The 14,433-nt window shown below is 33.2% G+C and overlaps 1 long non-coding RNA gene across 6 annotated transcripts; it reads left to right on the top strand.

Annotated features, from left to right (window-relative positions):
• Positions 1-2,675: 2,675 nt before the first annotated feature.
• On the top strand, positions 2,676-13,973 carry LOC131066099 (uncharacterized). Of its 6 annotated transcripts, none has more exons than XR_009359450.1 (8): positions 2,676-3,055; positions 3,160-3,222; positions 3,472-3,515; positions 3,642-5,862; positions 8,465-8,591; positions 8,683-8,997; positions 9,106-9,561; positions 12,432-13,973. It is a non-coding gene; the product is annotated as an uncharacterized LOC131066099 (long non-coding RNA). The 6 variants fall into 6 exon arrangements; XR_009359447.1 differs by having other exon boundaries at positions 2,677-3,055; positions 3,642-5,509; positions 5,630-5,862; positions 8,465-8,997; XR_009359446.1 differs by having other exon boundaries at positions 2,677-3,055; positions 8,699-8,997.
• The last annotated feature ends 460 nt before the right edge of the window (positions 13,974-14,433 follow it).

The raw sequence follows: 14,433 nt of genomic DNA, 5'->3' as shown, positions 1-14,433 counted from the left end.
TCATTTCCTTGGTTGCTGTGCTAGGTGTACCAAATCCCCTTTCTCTCCTTTCTTTATCCTTCTAGTGGAATTCATCACCAAAAAATAATCTTCACTACCTTTTCATCCCCATGGATTGCCACCTTTTTTATCCTCCCTAATTTCTATCATGTTGAAATTCCCCCCCAACACCCATGGTATCTTTGGCAGGGTACTAGCTATCCATTTCTAAAGGGAAATTCTATCATTATGTTCATTTGAAGTACATATAAAGTATATGCCGAATTTAAAATTATCTTTAGCAACTTCCACCCATAGACATCTATTGCAAGGACATAATCCATGCTTTCTAATGTGTTTGGCCCAAGCTTGGCTTACTAGGATAGCAATCCCCTCCCTTCCTTTCCCATGAGTAGTATGGAAGCTCATAGTCTCTTTCCAAATTGACTTTGAATTGTTGATTAGTTTAAAACCTACAAACTTTACTTCCTAGAGAAGATGAAAGTCCATCTACTTGTTCTAAATATTACAAAGAGATCTAACTACATATTTTCTATTAGGGGATTGCAATCCCATATTATTCCAACTGATAAATCTAATCATGTTTGACATTTCAAGGGGGGTCCTCTTTACACAAATTATTGAAGCGTTTAGGAATATCTTATTCTTTCCCTCTCTTTCCTTCTTTAATATCAATATTGGTTCTACTTACTACTTTCCTTTTTCTCATTCCCTTACTAGAGATATTTTTTTCCCTTCCACCCTTCTCCTTTGTCAAGGGTCAAGGCATTCTAAATCAATCATCATATCTTTTTCCTCACTATCTATTATTCCATCCTCAATTTCCCTAGGATAGGTGGAGTCTATTAAATCTGAGGGAAATGAAGTATCATTGTTGGGCTCATCGTTATGATTTACAAATGAGGAAGACTTTATCTCTTCAATTGTGGTTAGGTTTTTATTAGTCTCTTTAAGTAAATCCTTAGTATTGGTGACCATATTCACCTCTACCGACTGCTTTGTCCTCTCTATATCTATCCCAAATTCCATCTCATCATTAACCAATATGTTCAAAACATTTGAAAAGTATGGGAAAGAATATTTACTTCTTTTTCTAGCCTTATTTAGTTATTTTAGTTTTTTTAGGACTAGATCTATTGGGCACTTTTCTTGAGGGGTAGTTCAACTTTATTGCTTTATTTGGTACAATCTTCACTATTAAAGTTTTTAGAAGAATTTATCTCATTAATCACCCTTCCATGTGATCATTTTTTCTCTTATTTTCATTTGAGGGTGTTCACATGGGAGCCACACACTCCTCTGCAATCTTGCAAGGGTAGCCAACATGTTTTCAGAAGTTTGTCTAGCATGGGTTTCATGTAAGACTTGTTCATGAGAATCACTCTCGAGTAAAAATTGGGCATCCATCTCATTAAAGGTAGAATTAGGGTTATTAGAATTATTATATTTCTTTTTATTGAGAATTTAAGGATATATAAATTATTACCACTCCAAGTCACAAAAAATAAAGAACCTCCCACTCACACTAGTATTAGTTTAGCCTCACCTTCACTACCTTTGGCTCATGTTGGCCCCCTTAATTCAACTCATTTTTCTTTTCTAGTTTTCCTTCCAAAAATTATTGTTCCATATCACATTTTACTCTCTAATATATACTTCTTCAAACCTTTCTAGACCTTCTATAAAAAAGAGAGCAATAATGATATTATTTTGTAACTATTTGTAGTTTCATAAATTATATTCCTCTATAATTTCACACTCATTTTGGGCTCATTTTTGTGTTTAACCCTCATTTTTTATTATGCTCAACCCATGGTCATTTCTTGAAGCTCGGCATAGTCCTTTGCTCACTAACCATATTTTCAGCCCAAAATGTTAGTACTATGGTGCCTAGAGCTATGGTATATCCATTTTGACCCCAAATTTAAAATCATAACTATTGACTTTGCAAATATTGGGAACATGTTTGCATAATTAAGCATCTAGAAAGTCGTAAATTTTTTTAAAACAAAGTAATTGATTGATCTTTTTCTTTATTATCATATAGGTATTGAAAGAGTAATAGGTAAACCCACCACCTACTTCTCTTTCTAAATTATTCTCTATTACATTTCAATTATTAGTGACTATTATGGTGGTGTGTTTTGGGTTCAAGCACATGATATGTTAGAACTTTGAGTAACAATAGATAAAATGATAATAGTAAAATAAAAAGAATCCATTGTGAAGAAGATTTAAAAAACCGAATAATGATATTATATAATTGTCATGTAAATAAAATTAAGTAATATTTTTTAATAATAATTTATTTTAACAATTATATTTAAATTGATATCTTAATGTAATTTACATAAATTTATTAAAATATAATTTTGCTAGTCTCTAGTCTCTAGTCTCTATGCTGAAATTTGAACCAAATTTCATCCTATAATGAGTGGGTACTACTACCATATAAATATAGGTTAAAAGCCATATAAATATAGGCTACATACAAAACTATCTTTATATACAGTAAAGAATAGATGTAGCGGATATCAAAATTCATTAAGAAAAAAAAAAAAGCCCAACAAGCCTCACAATTTCGCAAAGGAAAGCCCGCGAAGACCAGCCTGTCACGTTTTGTGTAACTTGCACATATTTAGCACTTAGCAGAACATGAAGGCAGTGATGGTGGTTATAGAGTTACCAAAATACATTAAAAACCATCACGCGTTTGGTGTGAGCAGACATGCAGAAATGATGTAACGTATAACCTTCATTGAATATTATAAAAGGAAAGGAATAATAGGCTTCTCCAAAAGATGTAACGTATATTAAAGGAATGGAATGATGGTTTTCTTGTCAAATCACAAATATTACGCTTAAAATTATCCCTGTCAGGAGATTTGCGAGTACAAAGAAATCTCAAATTTATATGTCGCCGTTTGAGTTGCATTCAGTGGATAATTTTAAGCGTAATATGTGCGACACACGCCCTTTGTTGCAAGTTGCATTCAGAAAACCTTTTGTTGCAAGTTGTAACTGTATTCATCGATTGCATGGTTCCTGCTCGAGGGTAACAAATGTCGTTCCCTGAAAATTTTCATATTTCTTTTCTTCTTTTATTGCGTGCATGTCTTGCAGAGTTTTAGGGCTCTGAATTCTCGTTCTTCTGTGCAGACGTTGTAATAGACAGGCGGATGAAGAACATTCTCACAAAAAGCACAAACTGAAACCTAAAGAGTAAGTTACAGGAAAAAAACATCTACACTCTTTTCTTGAAATTTTAATAATATAACTTATGATTTCTAGTTTTTTCTCCCTGATTAAGGTTACGTCTTTTTAGTTTTGTCGATTTAATTAAAATTTTTCCTGTTGGACAGACAGAAGTGTGTCCTTTGTAGCAATGTAGGGTAACATCCATTGTGTGTATAAAGAGCTACCAATCAGTGTATCCATGGCTCAGTCTATTTACCCATTTGTTTTAAACAGGTGATCCAGAGTAGGAGAGGGGTCGTTTGCAGACAAACTTTCAAGTGAACAATCTCTTTTAATTTTTATTTTATTATTTTCAATTTGTATGTTTCAACTTGAAAATATGGTTAAAAATACTGGAGATTAGACCCTAGGGCTGCTTTAATTTGTTCAGAATTCTAATGCAGTGAATAGTGCAGAAAGCTTCACGGAGGCATTAGGAAGTTTATTTGGTTGCAATGGAAGCACTAGAGGAGGTATCTGCTATGGAGATGATTGTCAATCTAAGGTGTGTATCAACTAAAATATGTACCAGTCTTTGAATTTTTTATATTGCTTGCTTTATGACTCTTTTATGGGCCTTAAGTCATACCCCATTGCAGTAGAAACCTATATAATTAACAAGGAAATAATTTGTCTAAAGGAGGTGGATGGAATCAATGCATTCAGAAAATTATGCATTCAATTATCTATACTTAAGGGTAGAGCATTTACGGGTGGACGGATTTCTTTGTAGTTCCGCCGAATAAAACAAAGAACATAAATAGCCGAATAAAGAGACTTTAATTTTTTTTGTTTTACAGGTGTAAGGAATGTTTTCAGTCCTTTCAGTAATCACTAAATTGTTTTTCAGCAATTCTGGCAATTGCAAAACTGTTGGACGGTGAATTATGCATGTTTTCAGGCGTGAGACAGGTTTGACACAAAATGTGGACAGACATGTTCACATTAAACAAAACCTATAGGTTAATAATAGTTTTATTATTCACAGCAGTAATATCTCTGTAGTCAGGTTAAAAGAAAATAAAATAACAAATGTTAATCACCCTAGGATATTAAATTAAAAAATTGATATGGTTCCATAGGAACTTTATTTTTAAAGTGTGAGGAGCTCCCTGAATAGTATAGAAGACGTGGATTTCTTCATTTACATTTCTAGATGGCCAGATTTGTGTAACCACAGTTTTCTATCAAATAAATTGGATACCTTCTAAGAGAATTCCATATTTAAATACTAAGACACTGTTTCCTTTTTGTTGACTTTATCTCATGTGGAAAATATATCTGTAGATTGTAGTGATAATTTGTGCACTTAATGTCTATTTCCTGAAAAATGTTTGTGAAGAGATTGCTGAAACCTTTCTGAATACAATGCGGAGAACTTGCTGAACTCTGTTTCTCAGGAAAACCTAAAGATACCAAGGCTTCTCTAGAAAATTTTATTAATCTGCACCAAGAAGTATCTCAGTTTGTTGTCAATATGGATGCATGGAATAAACCCATAGCTCCCCATGGAGGTGGGACTTCAGATATCAAAGGAAATAATATAATTGAGTAATCAGAGTGGATCCACAACTACATTAACTGAAATATTTTTATTAAATGATCTTAAAAAAGTCCTCTATTAAATCTAATTTAAAACATGATTTAGCTGCTGAAGAATCACCATCAAGGAGACTTAAAATGATTCTCAAGATCAAAAAAAAATCAAAAGGATGCCTCTTTTCTAGGGGCTCAGTCTCTTATTCTGGTACAAGGAAATTGGGTAAGTCCATGTTCTTCACTCCTAGTGGGATGACCTGTATGGTCACATCAATAGGAGGTCAAGGTAACAATGACAACCAAATAATCAAAAGGTGTGCTAATGTGAATTTGCATTTGAACACATTGTGGTCAACAAAGTTGTCAAATCAAAACCTCAACAACAAACATCCAATAACATCAATATTGCAGCTTACTAATGCACCTGAATTGAGGAGAATAGAAATGTTAAACATACAATTTTATGATATAAATATAAGAATGTAATAGGTATTGAGATACATTTTCTTAAACCATATGTCAGCAACATTATCAAATCCTTGTCTGAAAATAAATGGCATTAGTAATTGCATTAATTTCATGTTTGCGATATGCAGTTTTTGAAGCCCACGTTTACTATTCTAGCTGATGATAAATCAAATTCTTATCTTCTATTGATTGGAGAGACTCAGCGTTAAAGATACATTGACAACAGTTACTGGAACTATTGTACTATTTCACCACACTGTTCTCGGTGAAGGCACAAAATCCTTTTTTTTTTTTTTGTCCTAACAAGTTATTTATATTTTAATAGAGTTTTTATTTTACAATGATGATACTTGTTAACAAAACACTTAATTTTCAACATTCTTAGGGAGTTTGGAGAGGAGATTTATGCTGCTGCATGCATAGTAGAAAGGTTTCAGACAGAAGGGTATGCATATGTAGCTCAGTTTGATGATGGTCCTTTGAGTGTAGAATTGATATCAAAAAAAATTGTAAGGCCTTTCCTTTTCTTCATGTCTCGACCCCTAAAACTGTGTCATCTGGTACAAGGAAGAGATGATGATTATTGAATGGTCAAATGCTTCAGAATACTTTTACAAAGTATGTTTAAACTATCCTAGTAAGCTCTTATCTTATATATGTAAAGTTGCTATAAATGCAACTCTTCATCTTAACTACTCACTTACATGTTTGCAGAAAAAATATTTAACTTTATTAGTGTGTACATAGCATTCAAGTTTTTTTTGGCATTATGGGGATGGTTTATTGCTTCTTATCTAACTTGGTGTTAGGCAAATTCAACCTAGGTTTTCTGTGTCTTCTCTCTAGGTTAAAAGTTTGAAATACTTGGATGATTATGTTTCACATCTAGGATGGTTTATTACTTTTTATCTAACTTGGTGTTATGCAAATTCAACCTAGGTTTTCACTGTCTTCTCTCTAGATTAAAAGTTTGAAATACTTGGATGATTATGTTTCACATCTAGGATGCAAATACCTTAGAAATAGGAAAATAAACTGTGAAGTCGTGGAACTCATTTAAACACTAGATGAGTACATGTATCCTATCAGGTATTCTTTTGAAATTTGATTGATTTGATTGTCTAATTATTCAATATTTTGTTTCTCTTTATGCTTCTCTGACTGATCATATTGTTCAAACCTGCTTGGACCTTGAGTACTGCTAAATCGTTACATTTTAACCCGCAACTTTCACTATGAAGTGCTAATTCATTTTTGTTTTGACTTATTGCAAGACTGGTGGTACAGTACAATGGGATTAACTACAAACATTTTAAACAAGCAAAACAACTCAATATGGTAACCCTCTGAACAAGACCTGGGCTGTCAAACTATGAAGTTGAAAGGCCAGTCATAGTAGTCAAATACAAAACCTAACTAGAATAAACTAGCTAATAATAAAGGCCTATTCTCTTGAATCTTGGCACATTCGCATCGTAATTTTATCCCCTCTTTACATTAAATTCCATTGGTTATATAAGTAAATCAAGCCATTCATTGTTAAGAATTATTAGTTCTTGCTGGAACTTCATTAACACTGATGATATTAAGATATAGTTTTTATTTCTTTATCTATCAAGGTAGTTTAAAACAGTGATGGTAGTTCTGATATTTTTATGTAAACATTTTTTCTCAAGGTATACAGTTGCCATTTAATTTGATCAATTTTAGGCACTGTCCTCTGACGATGATTAGCAGAATTTTGATTAGGTTTATTATAATATCTTGAAACTCTTCTCTGCCTCTTCCAATTCTAGACTATGGAGTATAGATTCAGGTGTCTTGTATTATGCCATACATTCATTAATTCAAAATTGACCCTTTTTTGAGAAAAAGTCATTACATATTTCAATAATTGGTTTTCTCTTGATGTTCAAATTGAAGAATCTAGAAAATACTAAAATTGCGTTTAATCATATGAGTTCACTACCGAGAAATCTTCTGTCAGTTATAAATATCTTGATGTAAGTGCATCGATTCTTCAGAATGTTTTCAGCCTTAAAATGGGCCACGCATGATGTGAACTGATATTGTGATTCAGAGTTATTGCTCTAAGTGAACTGGATTTAGCAACAGGAAATAAAAATTCATATAACACCAATCAATTTTTAGCCTTAAATAAGGGTAAACCCTTTCTTCACAGTTGTATATTTTTTTTCCTCATAGAATAACATGATGGTTGTTTTTTTTATTTAGGTACCTCGTCATCAAATTGTATTGGATCGCAATGTATAAAAGTAGACATGTTTGATCTCGAAATTGACCTATGTTAATATGATATACCAACTTCAATCCTTTAACTTGAGAATTAAAATTTTCACTTACGAATGTTACAAGTGCTATTTGCTGTTGGACAGATGGAAGTGTGTCCTTTGTAGCAATATAGGGTAACATCCATTGTGTGTATAAAGCGCTATCAATCAGTGTGTCCACGGCTCAGTCTATTTACCCATTTGTTTTAAACATGTGATCCAGAGTAGGAGGGGTGGTTTGCAGACGAACTTTCAAGTGAACAATCTCTTTTAATTTTTATCTTATTATTTTCAATTTGTATGTTTCAACTTGAAAATATGGTTAAAAATAATGGAGATTATACCCTAGGGCTGGTTTCATTTGTTCAGAATTCTAATGGAGTGAACAGTGCAGAAAGCTTCACAGAGGCATTAAGAAGCTTATTTGGTTGCAATGGAAGCACTACCAAGAGGTATCTGCTGTGGAGATGATTGTTATCATGTAAGATGTGTATCAACTAAAATATGTACCTGACTCTGGATTTTTTAAATTGCTTGCTTTATGACTCTTTTAGGGGCCTGAAGTCATACCCCATTGCAGTCGAAACCTATATAATTACCAAGGACTTACTGGTAGCCTAAGGTTTTGTTACTGACAGGCAACCAGTATTAGAGGTAATATATTGCCTAAATGATTGATACCATTCCTGTTCCTCTTGTTCGTAGCCCTGATTTATTTTTGCCTATGGTCGTCGGCCCAATTTTTCAGATTTTCATAATTTGTCTAAAGGAGGCAGATGGAATCAATGCATTCAGAAGATTATGCATTCAGTTAGATATACTTAAGGGTAGAGCATTTATGGCTGGACGGATTTCTTTGTAGTTCCGCCTAATAAAACAAAGAAAATAAATAGCCGAATAAAGAGAGTTTAATTATTTTTGGTTTACAGGTGTAAGGAATGTTTTCAGCCATTTCAGTAATCACTAAATTGCTTTTCAGCAATTCTAGCAATTGCAAAACTGTTGGATGGTAAATTATGCATGTTTTCAGGCGTGAGGCAGGTTTGACACTAAAGAGTAAGTAACAGGAAAAAAAACATTTTCACTCTTTTCTTGAAATTTTAATAATAAAACTTATGATTTCTGGTTTTTTTTTCCCCTGATTAAGGTTACGTTCTTTTTAGTTTTGTTGATGCGATAGATCCGCATAGTATTGTCAATGATGCTGGTGATACCGATCTGCAAAATATCATCAATGATGCGGTGAAATCACTGATGCCGGTGAAGCTGACCCACAAAATATCATCAGTGATGCCGCTGAAACTGATCTGCCAAATATCGCCAATGTTGTCGGTGAAACTGCGTTGTTCAAAGCTGTTGAGGAAGGTCATGAGAAAATCGTTGCAGAACTTTTGCCTTTAACACTTCTACAGCACTACTGGAGGACAGATGGCCAAACGCTTGTGCACTGTGCGGTGCAAAGGTATCCTTAAAGCATCATTTAATTTTTATAGAATCCTAGAAACGCTATCTCCTTTATAATGGGTATCTTTGTATCTCCTTTATAATGGGTATCTTTCTAATTGTGCAGAAGTGCTTAAGAAGCTCATCGCTGCTAAGCCGGACCTTCTTAAACAAGCTGACTATTTACGCAGAACACCGTACCCCTAGATTATGCTGCCTGTCTTAAAGGAATATCACATATTGCAAAAATTATTTTAGAGAAAGACGTCTTCCTGTTATACAGTGGACAGCAATCACCAATCAGCGCTTCATATAGCGGTCAAACAAGGCAACATGATTTAGTGAGAGAGAGATTAAAATATGCCAAAGACTGCATAGTAATTGGAGGCAACAAGGGAAGAAATGGTTTTCACCTGGTGATTGAAAATGCAGTACAAATTTTTGACAAAATTGGGAGACGCATAAAAACCTTATGTTCTTGGTGATATCAAAGAGGCTGATCAATGAAGCTGACAACCGAGGCAAGACGCCATTGGACATAGCGCTGGACATTATGGACACAGACGAACGCCTTTTCGAAGGAGTAAGTGATTCATTTATTTTGCATAGTTCCTGCTACTATGTTAATTTAATGCACCTTTCTTTGTTTTTGAAGCATTCCCCTGCTTTCCTTTTGAGCCCTTTTTTCCATGACAAATGCGATAGTAAAATCCAAGCAATTATTTTTGAAGTTATAAATCAAAATAGTGCGCAAGAGCTCTGTCCCCACATAAGCTTCAGAATAGTCAAGCTGAAGCTTTTATTTCTGTTTGTTTTTTTAAATGTCAGTCATAGCATTTCTGGGATTTATTCCTTCCCAGTAAAAAAGCTGAAAAAGAAGTGGCAGAAAATTTAATTTAGGCCAGTGATCTAAAACTCTCCAATCAAGGATCTTAGAACTAATGACCAAACTATCTCCCACCCAAAATATGAAGACCAGAAATCTATACAAACCCTCAGGAATAGCTTCATCGCCACAATGTCTATTAAGTTCAAGTATAAACCCCATTAAACGGTTTGAGGTGAACTAAATTGAGAAGGTCCATATTCTGCCGCAAAAAAACAGAAAAGTGATCGAACCGAGCCATGCCTCCTCTTTTCTTTTCCAAACTTAGCGTCAAATTAAAATCGCCAGGCAAAACCCAAGGAAGATAAGGAGCAAAGGGCAAAACATACCTAATATGAGCCCAAAGCAGAGTTTTCTCCCAGAGGTCAGTCGGAGAAAAAACAGTAGTAATTAGAATAGTTTCTCCATAGTCTAGGCTAGAGACCGCCATGGAAAGAGTGGAATGACTAGAAAGCCACCAAAGTGGGATAATCTTTGCTCAGGTCCCAAAAAAGAGCAAGGCCTCAGAGCTATCGAAGGCTCCAATTCACTGACACTAGCCAAACCGTCTAATATGAGGAGTACGCTGTAGCATGCCATCCACTTAAAGCTTAGTTTCTTGAACACAAAAAATATTCAGGGCATGAGCCCCACCCACAAAACGATTCTGACAGTTGCTCATGCACCCAAAGTGCCAGAAACTTGCAATTTGGAAGAAGATTGAAACCCCCCATTACCACAAAACCCCAAACACCATGAATACAAAATCAAACACCGATCAAAATCCCTACAACCCCATCCCCTAGACACCTTTCTGTTTCTAATGACAAAAAAATATTACATTACCCAAAATATTACCCTTAAGTCATCCAAGCTAATTTAGATTTTAATATTGAACAGCAACTAATTAGGACTACGGATAGAAATAGTTGAAATAAAAAATGGAAAAAAATATACTAGACACAGTGATAGAGCCAGCAAAATTTTCAGATAGAACAAGTAAAGATATTATATGTAAGTGAGAAAATAACATATTTATACATGTTACAAATTTTGAAAGAAATTATGTTAAAAGTTTATAATTTGTGAATCACAATCCATTTTATGATGAATCGGAAAATTTAATCCGAAAGATTGATGAAAAATTTTCTGTACTGTTTTATTCCAAAGACATTTTACATTTATTTCATTGACTGAAATCCTGTGAACTTTAGTATGTTTGTATTTTATTCTAAGATTACACGACCTAGGTTATAATCTGCATAATATATCTGGATTTCATTGTATTGTCACCGGTTCCAATGTTCAGAGTAACTTCTAGATCCCTTTTAATTGATTTTCAAATTTATGTTACAATGCTTAAAAGTTAATATTGATACTGATATTTGTTAGGGTCACTTTGACGCAGTATTACTTTTTTGTTGTAGAATTTACTACAGCTTTAGCCATTCAATGTACCACTTTTCTCACACACATGTCAAGGAGAGCAAGTATGTGGTGGTTATATTGAATACTGTTTAGGTTACTAAGGATGAACTTCATGTGATAGGACACAGGATTTCACAACAAATTAGAATTTAAAGACATCAAAATTAGAATTTAAAACTAGATCTTAAAACTAGATCTTACAACAAATTAGAATTTCAAGACATCAAAATTTCACAAGCATAAAAGAAGTGTCAGTGTTGTTAAAGATCTGAGCCTCTGGCGAGTTTGGAGACACGTGGAGCAGGGTTGTAGAAAAACAATGAAAACTAGTCATTTTCCTCAAACAGAACAGCGTCCTTTCTCTCTGCTCCTTTGTCCTCTGTGTTAAAATTTGTTTTTTTCTTTCAACTGGGAATGGTCATCTTCAAAACCATAAAAGGAGGAGATTAGATTCAAAACCCTCAATTTTAATGCATGTATTCAGATGCAGACGCACAGACAGGGCATAAGAGCTGTTCTGTAGAGAGCCACATCAAAGTGCATGTTTTTGACTGTTGTAACTACATTCCAGTAATTTCGTTCTCTTGAAAACTGGCTATATTTTGTGACGTGAGTTTGAAAGCAAACTAATACCGATGTCATTAATAGAAAACATTAAGACTGATTTTTTTTAATAAAAATTGTCCAAAAACCCCAGCAAAATTAAGACTGACCAGTGAGAAAAAGGAAAATATTAGTGAAAATTCGATATGAAAAGTCAGTACAAATCATAAGATAGACATTCATAGACTACTAATTATTTGAAACATAAAGGTTCACATTAATAAATTGCCCCTTCTTAAACCTTAACCTACTTCACCAATCTCATGCAATGAACTAGACACTAAATTAAACCGCCAATGATTCCATATGAATGTTTCAGATTTAAATTTAATTTAATTAAGAGATTCAAATATTGTTAACATCTTATATTGAGATTATAAAAGTTCATTTCCTTTAAAAATTATGTGTAGGAAATATCAATTTCCAAGCATTTACTTTAATTTAAACATAAAATGATTTACATTTAAAGCCAATTTTACTGTCTTCCTCGTTTATATGGATATCTTGAATGGAAATAAATTCTTTTTGATTTAAAAGATGTGGCTTTTTTTTGGTAGATTATATGGTTGCTAGAAATAAATGGTGCGTGGAGGACTCCAAAAGAGATGCGACACAAGTAATGACTCATTGATGGCTTGAAAAATCAACGTGGAAAGCCCAAATTATTTCAGTAAATGCAAGGTTGATTGGAGCGACAACTTTTCATGTAGATTTCAATCTCCCAAAGGAACACAGAATATTATGTTGTTTTCGTGCAATTTACAATTATTCGTGATGCATTAACATTATGTAGCTTTTTAATATCTTTGTTGCTAGCATTTGGAGGGGGATTTTTTGTGGTGGTGGCACCAGACCTTACAGTTGCAGCAACCATTGTTTTGAATATGGTGATAATTGTTCCAATCTGGATAAGAGTAATGATTCTATGTTCCAGGAAATACATCTTGAAGAGAAGATGAAAATTACCTTTAGACTTTCGTAATACTTGTTGTCGTTGAGATCACATTTTTCTTTTATTGGACGATATTACATTTTTGATAGTTTTGATAGTGGTGATAGTGCGGCTTGGATTTTTCATTAGGCGGAGGAGATACTTGCGATGGACATTACATATGTATGGTCTTGTGTATATGTAATGCCCATCATCTCTCGAGGTTTTTTTTGAATGCAAGTATTTATTCCGCCCAATGAGGAATCCAAGCTGCACTATCACCACTATTAGAACTATAAAAAATGTAGTAGTCGTCCAATAAAAGAAAACTGTGATTTCAACGATAAGTATTACGAAAGTCCAAAGGTAGTTTTCGTCTTCTCTGAAGATGTTTTTCTTGGAACAAAGAATCATTATTTTTATCCAGATTGGAACAATTATCACCATATTCAAAACAATGGTTGCTGCAACTGTATGGTCTGGTGCCATCGCCACACAGATGCCTCCAAATGCTAGCAGCAAAGATATTAAAACTCTCCATAATGCAGTGAGAGAGGCATCAAAGAGAAGGGGGCTTTTTTGTTTACCATAAAGTGCATACATTAGCAAATCACTTTGTTTCCATGCTTAAGTAACATTTTTAATTACTATAGAAGAGCCATAATATGGGTAATAGTGGGTTTAGTTGCATATATAAGTCGAAGAATATATTTTCGATGGAAACAAAGGTCCTTGATAGATGACCATTATATGGGTCTTGACATTAATTATTGGTGTAATTATGTATAATATTCCTTTTGTCCTGATAGTGGCTTAAGGGCTATAGTTCAAATGTGTAGGGATCTGTATATTGAAAATGTAAAGGGGGTCTGTCTCTTGAAATTGTAAAGGGGATCTTTCTATGCAATTGGAAAGGGATTCTATTTATTGAAATTGTAAAAGGGGTCTATCTATTGTAAATGTAATGGGATCTAGTGAGTCAGTTAGGGGTGTTTTGTAAGAACTTTTGTACTTCATTGAGCTATCTTGGTTCTTTCTTGTTGGTATGCTTGTCGGAATTAGGTTTTTGTTTTATCTACTATTAAATATATAAAATTATAGTGGCTTGCCACTTTTGCTAAAAAATAATTGTACTTTCAAATGAATTAAAAGGTTTATTTTTTACTTATTTCATTTTGTTATTTTTTGATTTTATGGTTATTTAAAATCATTTACATTAATTAATAAAAAGCTAAATTTATTATAATTTCTATTCAATTAAACAATTAAATTATCTATTCATCAATATTCAACAAATATTTATTTTAAAAAGTACTCAAATTTAATTTGAATTATGTTAGTCACAATTCTAGTGGATATGAAATATATTAGAAATCAAGATCAACTATAACAATTGTAATCATATTTATATGTAAATCAAATAAATAATATAATTAAAAAACTAGCTTATTACCTTGTGGATGGGTTGAAACAATAATCTAGTTTCCATTGTAATGTATAATTCTTTGAGACATTGGATTTTTTTTATTATAAAAATAAAATGAAATAATTTTGATTCTTTTGTTATTATTCAAAATCTCTTTTTAAAGGTCATTGTATCCATTCACTTTGATAGTCAAAGAATATTG

Source organism: Cryptomeria japonica, chromosome 11 (genome assembly GCF_030272615.1).
Source record: "Cryptomeria japonica chromosome 11, Sugi_1.0, whole genome shotgun sequence".
NCBI classification, from domain to species: Eukaryota; Viridiplantae; Streptophyta; class Pinopsida; order Cupressales; family Cupressaceae; genus Cryptomeria; species Cryptomeria japonica.
Note: the sequence above shows the minus strand (reverse complement) of the source record. Positions and strands in the feature narration are given on the sequence as shown.